The sequence below is a fragment of the Dryobates pubescens genome, chromosome 18, assembly GCF_014839835.1.
Source record: "Dryobates pubescens isolate bDryPub1 chromosome 18, bDryPub1.pri, whole genome shotgun sequence".
Taxonomy (NCBI): domain Eukaryota; kingdom Metazoa; phylum Chordata; class Aves; order Piciformes; family Picidae; genus Dryobates; species Dryobates pubescens.
The window spans coordinates 21,837,792-21,856,916 of NC_071629.1; the positions used below are offsets into that span (position 1 = coordinate 21,837,792).

General features: G+C 54.4%; 1 protein-coding gene across 3 annotated transcripts in view; it reads left to right on the forward strand.

Moving 5' to 3' along the window:
- PLS3 (plastin 3) overlaps window positions 1-19,125 on the forward strand; it is a 103,220-nt gene that overhangs the window by 29,616 nt on the left and 54,479 nt on the right. Inside the window, exon 1 of one of the 3 annotated variants that reach the window (XM_054169309.1) lies at window positions 7,643-7,782. The exons of the other annotated variants lie outside the window; for them this stretch is intronic. The gene's annotated coding sequence lies outside the window, so the exon portion shown is untranslated. Of the gene's footprint in view, window positions 1-7,642; window positions 7,783-19,125 lie in introns of those variants that run through there. 3 annotated transcript variants of the gene reach the window in all.

Genomic DNA, 19,125 nt, shown 5'->3' on the forward strand with positions numbered 1-19,125 from the left:
CCTCTCTGGAGACTTTCAGGCCTCGTTTGGATGTGTTCCTGTGTGACCTGTCTTAGGTGACCCTGCTTTGTCAGGGGGGTTGATCTCTGGAGGTCCTTTCCAACCCTTCCCATTCTGTGATTCTGTCCTAGGAAGCAGAGAAGGTCTTGCAGCTGCTTTTCCAGGACGAGTGCACGAACGAGTTCCAGGGTCACCTTTACTTTCTCACTTGCTGTACAGAAACCCCACCCTAGACACCCTATTGCCCGTGATCTCAAGGGAATAACTTGCTCATTCCCCCCCACCCCCCTTATTCCCTCTATCCACACCCACCTCTTTGTGCCTTTCAAATTTAATAAAGTGGGTGACTCAGTCCTAAATATAAAGCCTGCTTCCGGCATCATCTGCCTGTGGCTCATTTCCTGCGGCTGACATCAGTGGAGCCTCCGACTTCCTTATGAAATGGTGAGACAGGAGACCTCCTTCTCCTTCTCCTCGTGCTCTGGCCATCCTTTGCTGACCCTTTGCTGACTGCCAGGCTCTTTGCTCCGAGCTGTGAACAGCAGTTAATGGCTGAGCTGAGCCTCCTTGGAGCGCGGGTGGAAAGGGAGCCAGCGCTCGGCTCTGTCCTGCTCTGCACCGTCAGAGCTCTGCTTTGCAAGCCTTTGGTTGTAGGGTTTTTTTTGTTGTTGCTGTTTTAACTCAAGGCTTGCAGTCCCCTGCTTGCATATGCAAGGTTTTTATTAAAGAAGCATGAGCCTGACGAATGTCTTGCTTTCTTCCAGATGCCAGGGTCGCTGAAAGAGCTGCTCAGGAAGCCTTTATGGGAGGAGCGGGGTGGGGGAAATGTAGGCAGATGTTGTTGCTGTGTTTGTAGGGTGTCCTTCAACAGACTGAGAAATTGAGGAGTTCAGGTCAGATGCTTGCTCCTCACTTGTCAAATAGAATAGGATAGAACAGAACAGAATATAACAGAATAGAATAGAATAGAATAGAATAGAATAGACCAGGTTGGAAGAGACCTTCGAGATCATCGCGTCCAACCCATCAACCAATCCAACACCACCTAAACAACTAACCCATGGCACCAAGCACCCCATCAAGTCTCCTCCTGAACACCTCCAGTGATGGTGACTCCACCACCTTCCCGGGCAGCACATTCCAATGGGCAATCACTCTTTCTGTGTAGAATTTCTTCCTAACATCCAGCCTAAACCTCCCCTGGCACAGCTTGAGACTGTGTCCTCTTGTTCTGGTGCTGGGTGCCTGGGAGAAGAGACCAACCTCTGCCTGTCTACAATCTCCCTTAAAGTAGTTGTAGAGAGCAATAAGGTCACCCCTGAGTCTCCTCTTCTCCAGGCTAAGCAACCCCAGCTCCCTCAGCCTCTCCTCGTAGGGCTTATGCTCCAAACCCCTCACCAACTTTGTTGCCCTTCTCTGGACTCGTTCCAGCAAGTCAACCTCCTTCCTAAACTGAGGGGCCCAGAACTGGACACAGGGCTCGAGGTATGGCCTAACCAGTGCAGTGTACAGGGGCAGAATGACCTCCCTGCTCCTGCTGGCCACACTGTTCCTGATGCAGGCCAGGATGCCATTGACCCTCCTGGCTGCCTGGGCACACTGCAGGCTCATGTTCAGCCTACCATCAACCAGCACCCCCAGGTCCTTCTCTGCCTGGCTGCTCTCAGCCACTCTGACCCCAGCCTGTAGCACTGCCTGGGGTTGCTGTGGCCAATGTGCAGCACCTGGCACTTGGATGTGTTCAATCTCCTGCCCTTGACCTCTGCCCATCTGCCCAGCCTGTCCAGGTCCCTCTGCAAATCTTTCCATAGCAGTTGGCATGGATAGAAGGCACTCTGCAGATGGTCACAAGAGGGGACTGGACGTTTGGTTTAGTCCTGAGGTCTGTGGTGACAGGTTGGACTTGATGATCATTGAGGTCTCTTCCAGCCATGGTGATTCTGTGTGATTCTGTGAAGGTGAAGGCAAGAAGTGTGCAAGCCCTCAACCTGCACTGAAAAAGCCCAGGGGAGGCTGCTTCTGTCCATCTGTGCCTGATGGCATTAAAAGCCTTGTCTCAAAAAAGAGAAGGTGGATAGAGCTGGAGGAGAAGGCAGTGGCTGGCACATGGCAAGTGGTCACTGATCCCAGTCCAAAATGGGATGGTGGCTGGTCCCTCAACTGTGCTCTCTGAAGCCCTGGCTGATCAAGGGTGGTGGCTTCTTTCTGATGGAGGGCACTAGGGTTAGACACTGGTTTAGATTAGATGTAGTATTCAGATGTATTGGGTTAGTATTAGCAAACAATGGAACTCTTTAGAAGGGGTGGATAACTTCCACCCACCACACCTTGTTTCTCTTCCAACCATAATCTTTGACCCTGTCCCTTCTCTCTGTTTTTTTTGAAAGAGGGAGGGTGCTCCTGAGAATGCTTTGACAAGCAGCACCAGAGCAGGCAGGGCCAGGCAAAGGCACCTATGCCACTCCTGGAGGCCCACTCAGGTCTGCTGATGGCCTACTGGCTCTGGGACCTCCTGGGCTCCATGGCCCAGCCCTCTGGCTATGGAGGTTCTCTAGCATCAGTCTGCTGGAGGGGGGGCCAGGCATGCCCTGCACCCTCTTGGCTGGATGATAGTGGAGTTGGCTGTATCCCAGTAAGCAGCTCCTGTAGGCAGGAGCTAGAGGTGCTTACAGGCAAACCCCTTCCCATTAGTCACAAGGGCTGATGTGGCATGCCAGGGACTTCTGCATTGCCATGGGCTTCGCTGGGGTCTTGTACATAGGATCAGAGGATGTTAGGGGTTTGGAAGGGACCTCAAAAGGCCATTGAGTCCAACCCCCCTGCCAGAGCAGGAGCAGAGAATCCAGCACAGGTCACACAGGAACACATCCAGATGGGGTTGGAAAAACTCCAGAGGAGACTCCACAACCTCTCTGGGCAGCCTGCTCCAGGGCTCTGGGACCCTCACAATGAAGAAGTTCCTCCTCATCTTGAGGTGGAACCTCCTGTGCTGGAGTTTCCATCCATTGCCCCTTGTCCTTTTCCAGGGTGCAACTGAGCAGAGGCTGTCCCCTGTCTCCTGACCCCCAGCCCTCAGCTATTGATAGACATTGATCAGATCCCTCTCAGCCTTCTCCTCTCCAGACTAAACAGCCCTAGGGCTCGTAGCCCTTCCTCATCAGGCAGTGCTGAAGTCCTTTCAGCATCCTTGTAGCCCTCCCTTGGACTCTCTCCAGCAGATCCCTGTCCCTCCTGACCTGGGGAGCCCAGACCTGGATGCAGTATTCCAGGTGAGGTCTCAGCAGGGCAGAGCAAAGGGGAAGGAGAACCTCCTTCGATTCACAGCTTGCACTATTAGCATCTCTTGGCATTGCTAACTAGGGATGGAAAAGTCTGCTTCTGGAGCAGGAAGGAGAGCCTGGTGTCCAGGAGCACTCCTGGGCAGTGGGACTGACTGGGGAGAGCAGCGGGGCTGCACAGCCCCCTGCGGCCAAAAGCCAGTGCGTTGGATGTGCTCCCTGTCTCCTCCAGAGCATTGCCTGAGGGCAAGCGGTGAGAGGGACCAGGTGACTCCTGGATTTACCCTCTCTGCTCCCTCATCACCTGGAAGGCAGCAGCTGCCGCTCCCACAGCTGTGGCTGAGTCACCTCTGGAGGGTGAGCAGGTATTAGTGGCCTCCCGGTGAAACTTGGCAGCTGGAGCTGCGGGAGAGCTGCTGGAAGCCCTTCTTGCGTGCCCGCCTCTGAGCAGAGCACCGTCTGAGCGCCTCCGGGCACGGGCTGCTTCCCTAAAAGGCTTTCTGTGGAAGGAGAAAAGGCAGCGTGCTCTGCTGGCCTGGCCACGACACTTCCTCTTGTGGCGAAGGGCAGGGGGAGCGGCGCGCCGGGGGAGCGGCCAGCCCGGAGGAGGCGTGCGGGGAGCGGCCGCGGAGCTGCACGTCCGCTGCCGGCCCTCACCACACCCCGGCCCGCCGAGGCTCGGGGCGTGAGGCGGGGATGGGTGGTGGCTGGCACTGCCGCAGAGCTATTTTAGGTGTGAGTGTAATTGCAGGTTGGGCTGACAGGCTGGATTTGGCAGCGTGGGGGGAGAGGCGGGGTGCTGCCGCCGCTCCTCTGCGAGCAGGGCAGATGTGCTCCCCCTGTACCCCAGGGGAGCTTCTCCTCGCCGTGGAGCTGCTGAGGAGCAGTGCTGATGGGGTTGGCAGTGCCCTTGCCCTTCCCAGCAGGGGGAAGGAAAAGAGCTGCTAGCCCCTGGAGTGTGCATTACCTGGAGGAACAGAAAGGGAAGCAAGCAGAGCTTTGAAGATCCAGGGGCTAGTGGCTGTCGGGGGTCTGCTCTGCGGCTTCCATCTGCCGCCTGCACACCTGCAGGTGCTGCTTCTCTAGTCCAGTAACACAAATGCCAGTGCCAAGGAGAGGAGGTTCCTCCTTTCTCCCCCTAAACAGGCACTGCTCCTGTTGGTAAACATTCACAACCTAGTTTGGAAGCTGGGCTTTCACGGCATCAGAGAATCATTGTGGTTGGAAAAGACCTTTCAGCTCATCCAGTCCAACTGTTCTCCAGCTCTGCCAAGGCTGGGTCTAAACCATGGCCCTCAGCACCACATCTCTGCCTCTTTCAAGCACCTCCAGGGAAGGGGATTCAACCACCTCCCTGAGCAGCCTATCCCAGTATTTGAGAACCCCCTCCAGTCAAGAAGTTTGTTCTACTGTCCAACCTAAACCTCCCTTGGCACAACTTGAAGCCATTTCCTCTCATCCTGTCCCTTATTACTACAGAGAAGAAACCAATGCCCACCTGGCTCCAACCTCCATTCAGGAAGCTGTAGAGAGCAATGTGGTCTCTCCTCAGCCTCTTCTCCACGCTAAACACCCTCAGCTCCCTCAGCTGCTCCTCCCCAGCCCTGTTCTCCAGACCCCTCCCCAGCTTGGTTGCCCTCTTTGGTAAGCTCTCATCAGGTCCTATCAAGCCCCCAAAAGCCTCAGCACTTCCTTAACCTTGCAGGATGAACTGACACTGTACAATGTGCTCACACAGAGCGAAAAGTGGAGGAACTTAAACTTCCTGAGATATCTTCAGTTGTTCCCTGAGACTCTGGAGGCTGGATGTTGCCACTGGTTTGAAACAGAACAGTCAGATGTGCTGCTTGCACCCAGGGGCTGAAGCCAGAGGCCTGGAGCAGGCTGCCCAGGGAAGCTGTGGAGTCTCCTTCTCTGGAGCCTTTCCAGCCCCATCTGGATGTGTTCCTGTGTGACCTGTGCTGGATTCTATGCTCATGCTCTAGCAGGGGGGTTGGACTTGATGGTCTTTGAAGGTCCCTTCCACCCCCTAACATCCTGTGATCCTATGAAACAGAGTCAGTGTTGCTCTCCCTTGAAGCTTGTCTGATGCACAGGCAGCCTGATTTTGGTGGAGTGCAGAGGAGGTTTTCAAGCCAACTCCTTTCCTTTCAAGTTGCAGCTGCAGTTTTGGGCACAAACCCACCTCTTTTAGTTTCCATTCTGTTTACCATCCTGAGGAAGCTGCTGGCAGGTTGTGGGTCTCAGCTTTGGTTGTGTGGTTTTTTTCTTCCTTAATATATATTGTTTGAAACTGTATAGCTGGAAGCTGAATTTTCAGGTGATGCCCAAGGAATGGAACCAGGCAATGATTCACTTTCCTGGCAGGCATGACTTTAAAGAAGAAATACCACCACCACCCCACCCCCCCCTCCAAGGACCCCCCAAGGTCAAGTGGTTTTAATTTTTAGAACAGTCATGGGTTCTTCACATTCTTCTCTAAACCCCTTGCATTGTGTTGATTAGTGACAGCCTCTCCTTTTAGCTAGGGGAGGGCTCAAGCATTATGGGCTTAGGAGGAGCAGGAATTCCTGGAATGTCACAGAAGCACAGAATGCATTGGGTTGGAAGGGACCCTCAGATGTCATCTTGCCCAACCCCCCCCTGCAGTCAGCAGGGACCTCACCTAGATCAGGTTGCTCAGGGCCACATCAGCTTGACTCTGAATGTCCAGGGATGGGGCTTCCATCACGTCTCTGTGCAACCTGCTCCAGCACTTCACTGCCTTCGTTGTGCAGAGCTTCCTCCTGATGTCCAACCTAACTCTGCCCTGCTCCAGCTTCAAACCATTGCCTCTCATCCTGTCTCCCCAGGCCCTTCTGAATAGTCCCTCCCCAGCCTTCCTGGAGGTCCCCTTCAGCTACTGGAAAGCTGCTCTAAGGTCTCCTGGAGCCTTCTCATCTCCAGGCTGCACATCCCCAGTTCTTTCAGCCTGTCTTTATAGGAGAGGTTCTCCAGCCCTCTGATCATCTGAGTGGCCTCCTCTGGTCCCACTCCAACAGTTCCATGTCCTTCTTGGGTTGGATGCCCCAGAACTGGACACAGTACTCCATGTGAGGTCTCTGACCAGAGCAGAGCAGAGGGGCAGAATCCCCTCCCTTCGTCTGGTGGCCACTTAACCTTTTTGGTGCTTGATTGTGCTCCAGTGCTTTGCATCAGCACCAAAGTAGTACATGATGTTTCCATGGCATGTGTCTTCCTGGCTGGTAGCAGATGCTCTGAACTCTGCATTTGCCACCCCTTCAGACCACTGTGGCAGGTGGCATCATCCTTCAGTGGGTACTCTCCGGATCCTCATGTTCTGCTTGTAAGCTTCTGGGGGTTTTAAAGGCATCCATCTCATAAAAGGAGAACATAAACTGAAGTACAAGCTCTGTGTTGGGTTGAAAGTAGTCCTGGAGAAAGAGTCTTGGAGGTGCTGGGTGCTGAGCAGCTCCCCAGGAGCCAGCAGTGCCCTCCTGCTGCCCAGCAGGCAGCTGTGTGCTGGGCTGCAGCCAGAGCAGGGTGGGCAGCAGGGCAGCAGAGGGGATTCTGCCCCTGGGCTCTGCTCTGCCCAGACCTCACCTCCAATCCTGCCTCCATTTCTGGTGTCCCCAGCAGAAGGAGGACACAGAGCTGCAGGAGTGAGGCCAGAGGTGGCCACAAGGGCTGGAGCAGCTCTGCCGTGGGGACAGGCTGAGGGGGCTGGGGTGTTCAGCCTGGAGAAGAGAAGCCTCCAGGGGGACTTCAGAGCTGCCTGCCAGGACCTGAAGGGATCCTGCAGGAAGGCTGCAGAGAGACTTTTCCTGAGGGTGTCTAGGGACAGGGCAAGGGGGAATGGTTTAAAGCTGAGGCAGAGCAGGGTTAGACTGGAGCTGAGGAAGAAGCTATTTAGTATGAGGCTGGTGAGACTCTGGCACAGGCTGCCCAGGGAGGCTATGGATGTCCCCTGCCTGAAGGTGTTTAAGGCCAGGCTGGATGAGGCCTTGAGCAACCTGGGCTGGTGGGAGGTGTCCCTGCCCGTGGCAGGAGGATTGGAGTAGATGATCTCTGAGGTCCCTCCCAACCTGAGCCCTTCTCTGTTGCTGCTTGGCTGAGAGCCAGCAACCCAGAATGTCTTTTAAGTTAAAAGCAAACTCTTTTGCCTGGAATATTTTATTTTAATAATAAAAGAAATCGTTTGCTTACCTCAAAAGTTTGGTGGGTTTTTATTTTATCTTTCTGCCTCCTGTTCCGACCAAAAGAAACAAAAGCTGGGTAGTTGCTGGGGGAGGATCCCTCACCCCAGCTGCCTGTCCCTGTGCCTTCCTTGCAACGCGTCTCTCTCGCTCTGTGACCATGACCGCATCCCTTCTGTGGCTCTCGGGAAGCGACCTCCCCTTTGCTGGGCGGGGATGGTGGGAGGAATGTTGGCTCTCCAGATCCCCGCTGTGGGCGTGCGAGAAGCTTCAGCGCTCGCCTCGGCTTCCCCGGGAGAGGAGGAGAGGTAAGGGGATGGAGGATGCTGCTGCTGCTGCTGCTGCTCGGGGCTCTGGCTGGCTGCGCGGCTGCCAACCGCATGCCAGGAGGCTGTCCTGCAGCTCCTTGTTTTGCTTTCATTTTCTCAGGCAGACGTCTTAGGGGATTCCCTATTGCTGTCGTGGGGAAGGGGAAGCAGGCGAAGATTAATTCTGGGCGTGGATGGGCTTTAACTTCGGGCTTTGCCCGCGCGTTGGGCTGAGCAGCGCCTGCGAGCAGAGCGGCAGGCAGGGCTGCCGCGGGCTTTGCAGCGCCGAGCGCTGAGTGCTTGCAAGTGAGGGCTGAGGGTGTGTCTGCCCAGAAATCTCAGTCTGGGGCACATCTTGGCCCATCTCAGGCTTTTAAAAAGCAGAGCTGCTTCGACTCGCAGCGTTAGAAGCGTTAAATAATTCAACCTCTGCCTGAGGAGCTCTGAGTACAGCTGGGAAATGGCTGTAGGCTGCTGCCTGTGCTGGCTACCTAACTTCTTTTTCTTGGGGGGTGGTGGTGGTGGTGGTGTCTTTTACCTGAAGAGGATGGGCTCTGAGTGCTGCTCTGATGGGAATAGCATGTGGCATCAGAGCCTGCAGGGAGTTTTGTTTCCCAGCAGTGTTTGGTAAGTTGCTATACGTGGTGCTGGAAGCCCGTGTAGACCATCTCCATATGCTCTAGCAGCTGCTACTGTCTTAAACACCTCTGTGTACTAACTCCTTTTAAGTATTGGCCTGAAATGCTGGGGGGTTAGTTAGTTAGTTAGTTAGTTAGTTAGTTAGTTAGTTAGTTAGTTAGTTAGTTAGTTAGTTAGTGCTGAAAACCTCAGCTTTGACTGCAGACCTGTCAAACTCATCTAGGGTAGCTTCTCCATACCCTGGTTTTGCTTGCACTGAGTGTGTCGCTCTGAGGTTTTGCTCCCTCCTGTTTTGCCCTCCATTTATTTTGTGCAAAACAGCTGGCTGTGAGGAGTGATTTCCACAGCTGGAGGACTTTCACACCCTCCTGGAATTCAGAGTAGCAATGAGGCTGTTTACAGTGCACACATCCCTTCAACCACTACATCTGTCCTAAGGGTAATGGGCAGTGGCTGAGCTGCTAAACCAAGGGAGGAGGATGAGAAAGCAAAGCAGCTTGAAGGGACCTAATGAGAAGTTAATTCTTGGCTGCAGAAGTGCTGGGTGCATCTTGGAGATCCTGCTTGGCCTTGAAACCTGCTCATTAGAGTTCATTTTGCAGGAATTATTAATGCTTGTCCAAAATCCAAGAATCACAGAGTAGAGGTTTGCCTGGTGCTGGACTGGTGGCTTTTGCTTCCCCTTGGGGTTAGATGAAATGACAGAGAAGTGTGTAGGAAACACCCTGCTGTCAGAGTGAACCTTGGGAGGCTTCTGGGAGGCAAAGGCAGCAGCTCCCCTGCTCCTCTGGCTAATTCACATTAACCTTTGATTAATGCCTCTGCTGTTTTAAGGATAGGTAGCATCTGTCCCACCTTCTCCAGAGGAAAGAAGAGTGGAATTTACAGGGTTTTTCCTCTGCTTCCAGAAGCAGCTAGGAATAGCCACACAGTGACAATGATTGATTGCAGCCTACTGTTCCTTACTTGCCCTGAATCAAATTATTTTGGCTTTTCCCTTCTTTTATTATTCCTTCCTCCCCTCCTCCCCCCCCCCCCCAAGTGCTTTCTCCTGTTGTAGGCAACAGGAGAAGGAGGGGGAAAGGTTTGTCTTCTTTTATTTGTGGTTCTTCCTATTCATAGCATCATGGAATGGTTTAGGCTGGAAGGGACCTTAAAGGTCATCTAGTCCCAGGGACACCTTCCACCAGCCCAGGTTGCTCAAGGCCTCATCCAAGCTGGCCTTGAACACCCCCAGGGAGGGAGCAGCCACAGCCTCCCTGGGTAACCTATGGAGAGAAGCTGCTCAATTTCCTGGGTCTTAAAAACCTTTTGAAGCACAGTTCCAAGGCTTAGAGTGTGGTTTGTAGTTTCTAGTGGCTTGTTTCTTATTTAAGCAAACATTTCTTGACACACTTCTCTGGATGTTGATTGCCTGGGCAGCAGCAGCAGCAGCAGCAGCTTCCTGCTGTTGGGATTTCACCCCTGGCGGTGCCGTTTCAGGACACCTCTGTTTGCCTTCAGACTGTGATAAAAGAGTCTGCAAAATCACTGCAGCACAGCTGTACCTTCTCAGAGGTTGCACAACCCCCACCCTCCTGAAATGAACTGGTGAAACTCCCTCTGGTCCAGCTCACCAGGGACTGGCACTGTCACGCTGGGGGTTTGGCTTGCAGCAGCTTGTTTGCTGGCGTGGAGCAGGCAGTGACTGCAGTGGGATGGAAGTTAGGGATCAGGCTGGTGCCCCTGCCTGGGCTGGAGGGAAGTTCAGCAGACTGAGTAATGCTTCCTGCTTTACCCTGGCATTGAATATCAGTCTCTTATCTGCCAGTGTATTGAGGTCTCTTTATCCACAGTCGTAGCAGGTTCAACAAGGCCAAGGGCTGGCACTTGGCTCACAACAAACCCATGCATGCTCCAGGCTTGGGGCAGAGTGGCTGGAAACTGTCCAGCAGGGAAAGACCTGGGCTTGTTGGTTGACTGCCAGCTGAAAATGAGCCAGGGTGTGCCCAGGTGGCCAAGAAGGCCACTAGCATCCTGCCCTGGTTTGGCAATAGCATGGCCAGCAGGAGCAGGGCAGGGATTGTCTCCCTGTAATCAGCACTGGTGAGGCCACACCTGCAGTACTGCAGAGCTGAATTTTGGGGCTCCTCACTCCAAGAAGGACATTGAGGTGCTGGAACATGTCCAGAGAAGGGCAGCAAAGCTGGGGAAGGGCTGGTGAGGAGCAGCTGAGGAAACTGGGGTTGTTTATTGTGGAGAAGAGGAGGCTGAGGGGAGACCTCTGCTCTCTACATCTCCTTGAAAGGAGGTTGGAGCCAGGTGGGGTTGGTCTGTTCTCCAGAGTGGCTAGCTACAGAATGAGAGGAGATGGCCTCAAGTTGCACCAGGGGAGGTTTAGGTTGGAGATGAGGAAAAATGTCTTTGCTGCAAGAGTGGTCAGGGATTGGCACAGGCTGCCCAGGGAGGTGGTGGAGTCCCCATCCCTGGAGCTGTTCAAAAAGCATCCAGACATGGCACTTGGGAACATGGTGGTGTGGGCATAATAGTGTTGGGCTGGGTGTTTAGAGGGTTGGTGCTGGTGCTGATGATCTTTGAAGTCTTTTGCAACCTTTATGATGCTGTGATTCTACCTGAGAGTGGAGGCTGGAAGTGAAGATGGGTGTGGGCTGCATGGGCCTTGACTCCCTTGGAAGGGCTTTATGCAGCTGCTGGGAACTAGGGCACAGGCTGAGATCTGCAGCTCACCCCAGTAAGGAACTGGGCTCCTTCTGGGTTGAACATTGGGCAATGGACTCATGCTTAAAGCATGTGGAGGGTGAGCTGCAGGTCTCAGCAGGCAGGTCTGGATCGCTTCGGGGGAAGGATATTCACCCTGATTCAGCCCTGGGATCCTCATCCCTCCTCCCCTCTGCAGGCAGGCAGGGAACCTGCTGGCTTTCCCACTGCTGCTCTGGGAGGCCCTTCACTTGTGATGGGAGGTGAGAGGTGGGTGCTTTCTTGAAGTCATTTATGGTTAAGATCTAGAGTGAGCAGGAGGAAGTGTTTCATGCTGCTGTTTGGGAGGCTACACAAGAGTAAGACTTACTGTCGGTGTAAGAATTTCCTGAGAGGCTAAGCATGACTGCGTTTTTTTCATCTGAGCCAGAGCCAGGAATACAAATGGAGCTTTCTGAGTCTCTCAGGCCATTAGCTTACATCTGACCCCTGCCCCCCTGCCTCTTTTTTACCTCCTTGCACTTTGGTTTGAATTCTCTCAGAACATGACTTGCTTTTGCAAGCCAGGCAGAGGGATGAGTGCTCAGCTTTTCCTTTTTACCTTGAGAGTTCCTGAAAGGATCCCCTGCTTGGTGATGTACTGGTTGGTTAATGGGGAGGGCAGTATTGCTGTTTCCACTGATGGGAGCAAACTGCTGAAATTCAGCAGTGAGCTGAACCCCTCTGGTGGGTTATGGCCTCAAATGTGCTCTCATCCTGGAGCGGTCGCTCTGCTCAACTTGGTGGTGTGCCAAAACTCAGCCTTCAGGAGAAGTGTCTGGCAAGGAGCCTTAAAAAGCCTCTTTGCCAGATAACCTCTCCTAAACATTGCATTAGTGCCTGATCAGTAGTGCTTCAAGCAGGATGTTATCTCTTTGCTGCTGGGCCCTGCAGGTTCCGAGTCCTCTGCACATGGATGTGTCAGAGTGGGAGCAGCAAGCTGGTTGGTACTGCCTGGCCATGAATCTGCAGCTTGGTGTGTGTGTGTGTGTGTGAGTGCAGCTGCAGGCTCTAGCAGGCAGCTGCACTCCTCAAGAGTTGGCACAGCCCCTGCTTGGACCACCCATCCAATCCACCTCACCCTGCTCTTCCATGTCCAGGAGGATATAAACTACAGCACCTCAAGATGAGGAGGAACTTCTTCCCTGAGAGGGTCCCAGAGCCCTGGAGCAGGCTGCCCAGAGAGGTTGTGGAGTCTCCTTCTCTGGAGCCTTTCCAGCCCTGTCTGGATGTGCTCCTGTGTGACCTGTGCTGGATTCTCTGCTCCTGCTCTGGCAGGGGGGTTGGACTCAAGGATCTCCAGAGGTCCCTTCCAGCCCCTAACATCCTGTGAGGCTTCAGGGTGTAGATCTGCAGCAAGATTTCTGTGCTTCTCTCTTCCATTGAAGTTCCCAACAGGTTTTACATTTCTGTCTGTCCAGCCTCCTTGCAGTAAATGCTGGATCATGAGAGCAGGCAGGCATCCATCTGTTTGCTTCAGGACTCTGTCTCACCCCCTCAGGGGCATCATCAGGGACAGCTCTGGCTGCCAGCCCTTCAGGGCTGTGTTGGGAGGACTGCACTGAGGTCTGGGGAAGCTTTGTTAGTTTATTGGGTTTGGTTGGTTTGGTTTTATTGTTTGTTTGTTATTTTTGTTGTGTTTGTGTTGTTTTTGTGCTGTTTTGTTGGGTTTTTTTCACCCTCTCCCCATGTGCAGCTGAAGTGGAGGCATTTGTGTTACTCCAGCTTGTGCTCTCCTCCAGCCTTTGGGCAACTTGCTCTCAGGTGGCTGAGCATCCTCAGCTGCCTGAGCATCTTCAGCTGCCTGCCTCTCTCTTCTGTTTCCTGTGTCTGCAAGGCAGTGATTTGTGTACTCACCCCTCCACCTTTCTGTGTCATGTCCTGAGCCTTCAGTGTTCTGGATGCTGCCCATGGCTTTCCTGGGCTTTTAGCAAGGGGCTGATTCCTGCTTGGTGCTGTGAGAGGGTTTGATGCTGATCTGGGGCTTCCTGTGGCTATAGCTTGGTTCTGGGTCAGGCTGCTGAATGTGCTCACCATTATCCTGGCTGCACCCCAGAAAGTCTTGGCTGTGCCAGAGGGGTAAGAGGCCTGGGAAGTGGCTGATAGCTCAGCAGTTGTTTTTAATAAGGGTTTAGGATGGCTGAAGCTAATGAGGCTGGTTCTGTCTTGAAGGCAGAGAGGACACCTTGAGCAACATGCAGAAAGTGAAGGAGCAGGGTGTCCAGGCTGTCCATGGATGCTGGGGCAGCAGTTAAAGTCTAAGCAGAAAGCATAGCAAAGCTTGGCTGGTGGTTCTCCTGTGTGTCCTGCTCTAGGTGACCCTGCTCTGGCAGGGGGTGTTGGGCCTGGTGATCTCTGGATCTTCCACCCCCTACCGTTCTGTGATTCCCATACCAATGGAGGGCCCCTGCCTCTGTGTGGCCCAGAGCTCTGTTGAGCACCTCCCAAAGCACTGCTCAGAAAAAGCTCTGGGGTTGTCCTCCCTAGGTGAATTTCTCCTCCCTAGGAGGAATTGGGTTTTTAACCTGGACCTGCTGGAGGAGGAGGAGGTGTCCAGAGGTGGATACCCTACAGAGGCATTGCTTCCAAACCCAGAGAGAGCTGCTGGCAAGCCAAGCGTGGTGACTAACTCCAGCATTTGTCTCTCCTCTTGATGTGTTTAGCAGATCTTTTCCTTTGCAGCAGGGGTGAGTTGTGTAACAACAAGGGCAAAGCCTCACAGTCTGCTCCCAGGTGAAAATAATCCTAGCAGGGAGCCTGTCTCTCCCTGCATGCCAGTTTTAGCTTCCTAATGAAATGTTATTCATGTTTGAAAACCTCCTAATGGGATTTCTGCTGGTTCAGAGATGCTTCAAAAGTGGCAGCTGGAGATAATCTCCACATCACAGAATCACAGAACTGTCAGGGTTGGAAGGGACCTCAAGGATCAGCCAGTTCCAGGCCTCCTGCCATGGGCAGGGACACCTCACACTACAGCAGGCTGCTCACAGCCACAGCCAGCCTGGCCTTAAAATCCTCCAGGCATGAGGCTTCCACCACCTCCCTGGGCAACCTGTGCCAGGCTCTCACCACCCTCCTGGGGAACAACTTCCTCCTAACATCCAATCTCAATCTCCCTTCCTCTATCTTAGATCCATCCCCCCCCCAGTCCTATCACTCCCTGACACCCTACAAAGTCCCTCCCCAGCTTTCTTGCAGCCCCCTTCAGATACTGGAAGGCCACAAGAAGGTTTCCTGGGAGCCTTCTCTTCTCCAGCCTGCACAACCCCAACTCTCTCACTCTGTCTCCAGAGCAGAGCAGCTCCAGCCCTCTGCTCATCCTCGAGGCCCTTCTCTGGCCACCTTCCAGCCCCTCCAGAGCCTTCCTGGCACAGAGGCTCCAGAACTGGCCCCAGAGCTCCAGCTGTGGTCTGAGCAGAGTGGAGCAGAGGGGCAGAATCCCCTCCCTGGCCCTGCTGGCCACACTTCATGTGGGGTTAGGAGGTAGTGAGCTGTCAGGTGGACTTGCTATCTGTGGTCCTGGTCCTTTCCCTGTGGCTGCAGAGCAGGTGAGGAGTGGGCTGCACAATGGGCATGGGTGGGCCAAAGTGTGTCCTGTGTGTGAAGGCAGCAGCTTGAGGAAGCTGCAGAGCTGGGGGGTGAGAGCTGGCTCATTTGCAGAGCAAGGCCAGCTTTAAGGAGCTCTGTGTGAAACCTCAGGCTGTGTGTGCTTGCTCCTTGGCCTGTTGAGGTGAGCAGTTTGCTGTGTGCCTGGCCAGGGAAAGCTGGGTTAAGAAGGGAGTAAAGGAGGGTTAGGGTGATGGCTCTGCAGGTGCCTACTGCCTGCTGTTCAGTAGCTCAAGCACTGCAGGAGTTGAGAGCAGAGTCTCATCTGCTCTGTGCCCAGCGTGCACAAAGCTTGGTTGAAGGGGAAGATGAACAGCAAAATGATCAAGGCCAGCAGGTGATCTTCCCCTCTGTTCCACTCTGGAGAGACCTCACCTGGGGTACTGTATCCAAGTCTGGGGTCCTCAGCATCAGAGAGACATTGGACCTGTTGGAGCCACAGAAATGATGGAATTATGAGGACAGGTTATTGGGTTTTTCTTAGCAGGGCCTGCTGCAATAGGCTAAGGGGTAATGGTTTGAACTAAAGGAGGGTAAATTCACACTAGATGAGGAAGAGATGTTCTACAGTGAGAGTGGTGAAACACTGCAGCAGGTTGCCTAGAGAGATGGTAGAAGCCCCATCCTTTGAGACACTCAAGGTCAGGTTGGATGAGGCTCTGAGCAACCTGATGCAGTTGAAGATGTCCCTGCTCATTGCAGGAGGCTGGACTAAATGACCTTTACAGGCCCCTTCCAACCCAAACTGTTCTCTGATCCTATGAGGGGTGCAGCTGCTTGGCCAAGTCTGGCACTGCAAAGAAATACCTGCTCAAAGCTATGTGCAACCCTTTCCTCACAGGATGTGAGGGGCTGGAAGGGACCTCTGGAGATACTTGAGTCCAATCCCCTTGCCAGAGCAGGAGCAGAGAATCCAGCACAGGTCACACAGGAACACATCCAGGTGGGTCTTGAAAGTCTCCAGAGAAGGAGGCTCCACAACCTCTCTGGGCAGCCTGCTCCAGGGCTCTGTGCCCCAAAGCTGTGTGGCTCCAGGTGAGGCAGGCAGAGGAAGCAGCTAACAGCAGTTAATAGACCTCTGTTAATGAGTTAATAAGACCTGTTTTGCATACCTGAGCACCACATCCGTGCAAAGAGCAACAGAGAAGTGATTTGTGGGGGTGCAGTGGTTTGTAGCAGAGTCCTGCTGGTAAAGGTTTTAGCCACCACAGCAGTGCAGTCTCTGCAGGTGGGGAAGCATCTTCTGATCACTGCTCTGATCAGAATGAGAGGCACCTACCGCTGTGTGACAGGCAGGAGCATGGTTATGGTCTGCTTTGAGCCCCTGCCTTGTCTGCAAGGTAATTAGGATGATAGTCACAGATTGGAAGGGGACACAGGGATTGGAAGGGAAGTCACAGGGTTGGAAGGGACCTCAAGGATCAGTCAGTTCCAGGCCCCCTGCCATGGCCAGGGACACCTCACACTACAGCAGGTTGCTCACAGCCACCTCCAGCCTGGCTGCAAACACCTCCAGGCAGGAGGCTTCCACCACCTCCCTGGGCAGCCTGTGCCAGGCTCTCACCACCCTCCTGGGGAACAACTTCTTCCTCACATCCAATCTCAATCTCCCCTCCTCTAGCTTGGATCCATCTCCCCCAGTCCTATCATTCCCTGACACCCTCAAAAGTCCCTCCCCAGCTTTCTTGGAGCTCCCTTAGGATACTGGAAGGCCACAATTAGGTCTCCTCAGAGCCTTCTCTTCTCCAGATTGCACAACCCCAACTCTCTCAGTCTGTCTCCATAGCAGAGCAGCTCCAGCCCTCTGCTCATCCTTGTGGCCATGCTCTGGCCACCTTCCAGCCCCTCCAGATCCTTCCTGGCACAGTGGCCCTGCTGGCCACACTTCTCTTGCTGCAGCCCAGGCTGTGCTTGGCTCTCTGGGCTGCAAGTGCTCCCTGCTGGCTCCTGCTGAGCTTCTCCTCCCCCAGCACCCCCAAGGCCTTTTCTTCAGGGCTGCTCTCCAGCCAGTCCCTGCCCAGCCTGTATCAGTGCCTGGGATTGCCTTGCCCCAGCTGCAGCACCTTGCCCTTGGTCTTGTTGAACCTCCTGAGGTTCAACTGTCCTGGGCCCAGCTCTGCCCAGGTGCCTCTGGATTGATCCTTCCCTCCAGCTGTCAGCAGCACCACACAGCTTGGTGCTGAGGCTGCCTCAATGCCACTGTCCAGGTCACCAACCAAGATGTTAACCAAGCCTGGTCCCAGCACTGATCCTGAGGGACTCCACTTGTCCCTGGCCTCCACTTGGCCATGGACCATTGACAGCCACTCTCTGGCTGTGGCCATCAAGCCAGTTCTGTATCCACTGAATGGTTCATCCATGGAAGCATCCTGCACCAGCTTGGAGACCAGGAGACTTGGAGACCAGCTTGCAGCTGCCCATTGTCCATGGAGGAGAGTTGCTGCAGTCTCAGGAGGTGCCTGCAGCATCCCAGTCCCCTGGGCAGGGAAGCAGAGCACCCTCAGGCTTTAGCACTCAGCAGGGACTCGCTCCCCTCTCTGCTTTGCCCTGGGCAGAGTGGCTGCCCTGGGCTGGCCCAGCAGCTCTGGAGCTTGCAGAGTCCTGCCAGGGTTAGACACTGGCCTTGGGGAGGGCTCTGTGTGGCAGTGGGGGAGCAGCCCCTGCAGCAGAGCGTTGGGTGGTGACCCACAGCTTCCGAGGGGAGCTGGGAGGGGTGAAGGGGGCAAGGGCAGCCGGGGGGTGTGGATGCCCACACCATTCTCTGATGCCCAGCCCTACCTGCAGAACAGGGAGGAAGAGGAGGATGGGGTGAGCCACAGGAAGCCTGAGGGCTGAATCCTACATCAGCTGAATCACAGAATGGTTTGGAAGGGAACTCAAAGCTCATCCAGTTCCAACCACCCTACCACGTGCAGGGACCCCTCCCACCAGCACAGCTTGCTCAGGGCCTCATCCAGCCTGGCCTTCAACACCTCCAGGGAGGAGGCAGCCACAGCCTCCCAGGGCAGCCTGTGCCAGAGTCTCACCACCCTCACTCTAAAGAATGTCTCCCTAATCTCCAGTCTCAATCTCCCCTGTCCCAGCTCAAAGCCATTGTTCCTCATCCTGTCACTCCCAGCCCTCGTCCAAAGGCCCTCCCCAGCTCTGCTGGAGCTCCTTCAGGTCCTGGCAGGCTGCTCTGAGGTCTCCCTGGAGCCTTCTCTTCTCCAGCCTGAACAGCCCCACCTCTCTCAGCCTGTCCCACAGGGGAGGGTCTCCAGCCTCTGATCATCTTGGTGGCCTCCTCTGAACCTGCTCCAACAGCTGCATGTCCTCCTTCTGCTGGGGGCCCCAGAGTCACCTGGATTCTCACCAGGCTTCCCTCCAAGTTGTCCAGGTGGCTGTGGCAGTGCTGCAAGCCTGGGGGTGGTGGCCCTGGGCTGCAGGAGCCTTGGGTGCCTGGCAGTGCCCTTCCTAACTGCTGAAGCAAGCCTGAGGTGTGCTGGGGCAGCGGGCAGGGGGCTGTGGGTTTTGAAGTAGCTTTAATTAGCTAATGCTGACTGAGTTGGCTTCCTGTGTCTGGAGCCCTGCTCATGAGAAGGCAGCAAAACCACAGGTTCCTCTGGCAAGGGGAGTGCAGAGGGGGTGAGTCACTGCTCCAGGCTGGGCCTGCTGCACTCTTGGGTTTTTTTTTGGGTGGTGGTTGTTTAAATGGGATGGAAAAAAAGGAGAGCTTAATTGCTTTCTGTTGACACTTCAGTGGGGCTCTGCATTGGCCTGCTGGAGCAAACAAGTGGCTGCTGTTAATCAGTCAGTTGTAGAGATCCTGGAAGAGGGCAGGGCTGGAGGGGACAGGGTGGGCTGGCTCCTCACAAGCTGACACTGAGCTGCTAGGAAAGCAAATTCTTCCATTTGAATCAGCAGCAAATTCCAGCTCTGTTTCTGTTGGAAGTGCTCAGAGTGGCTGTCAGGAAATATTTGGTTGCTGTGTGCTCTCAGGATCCAATGAATCCTCCAGCTCCCAAGGAGATGTGCCAGTGCCTGAATGCTCCTTTCCTTTGCCCCCTGTTTTTTCCAGCCATCCCTGTGCAGGATGCAGCTCCTCCTCATGGGAAACAGCCCTGGGGACTTTTGGTGTCAGTTGTTCTTTTTCCTCTGGGCTTGAGTGCTTTTCAGTTTCCATCTCAGCAGCTCATCCACCCAAGTGACCTGGGTGTCTTCTGTCACTTGTGCTGGAAGCACTGAGTGCTGCTATCAGTGGCATCCCTCCCATGGCAGCCCCCAGTGCTGTGTCTCCAGGTGGCTTACAGCTGTTTAAACCACGCTGGCTGGGGCAGCTTTCTGTGCCCTGCCTTCTACTGCAGTTCAGCCTGGAGAGCAAAT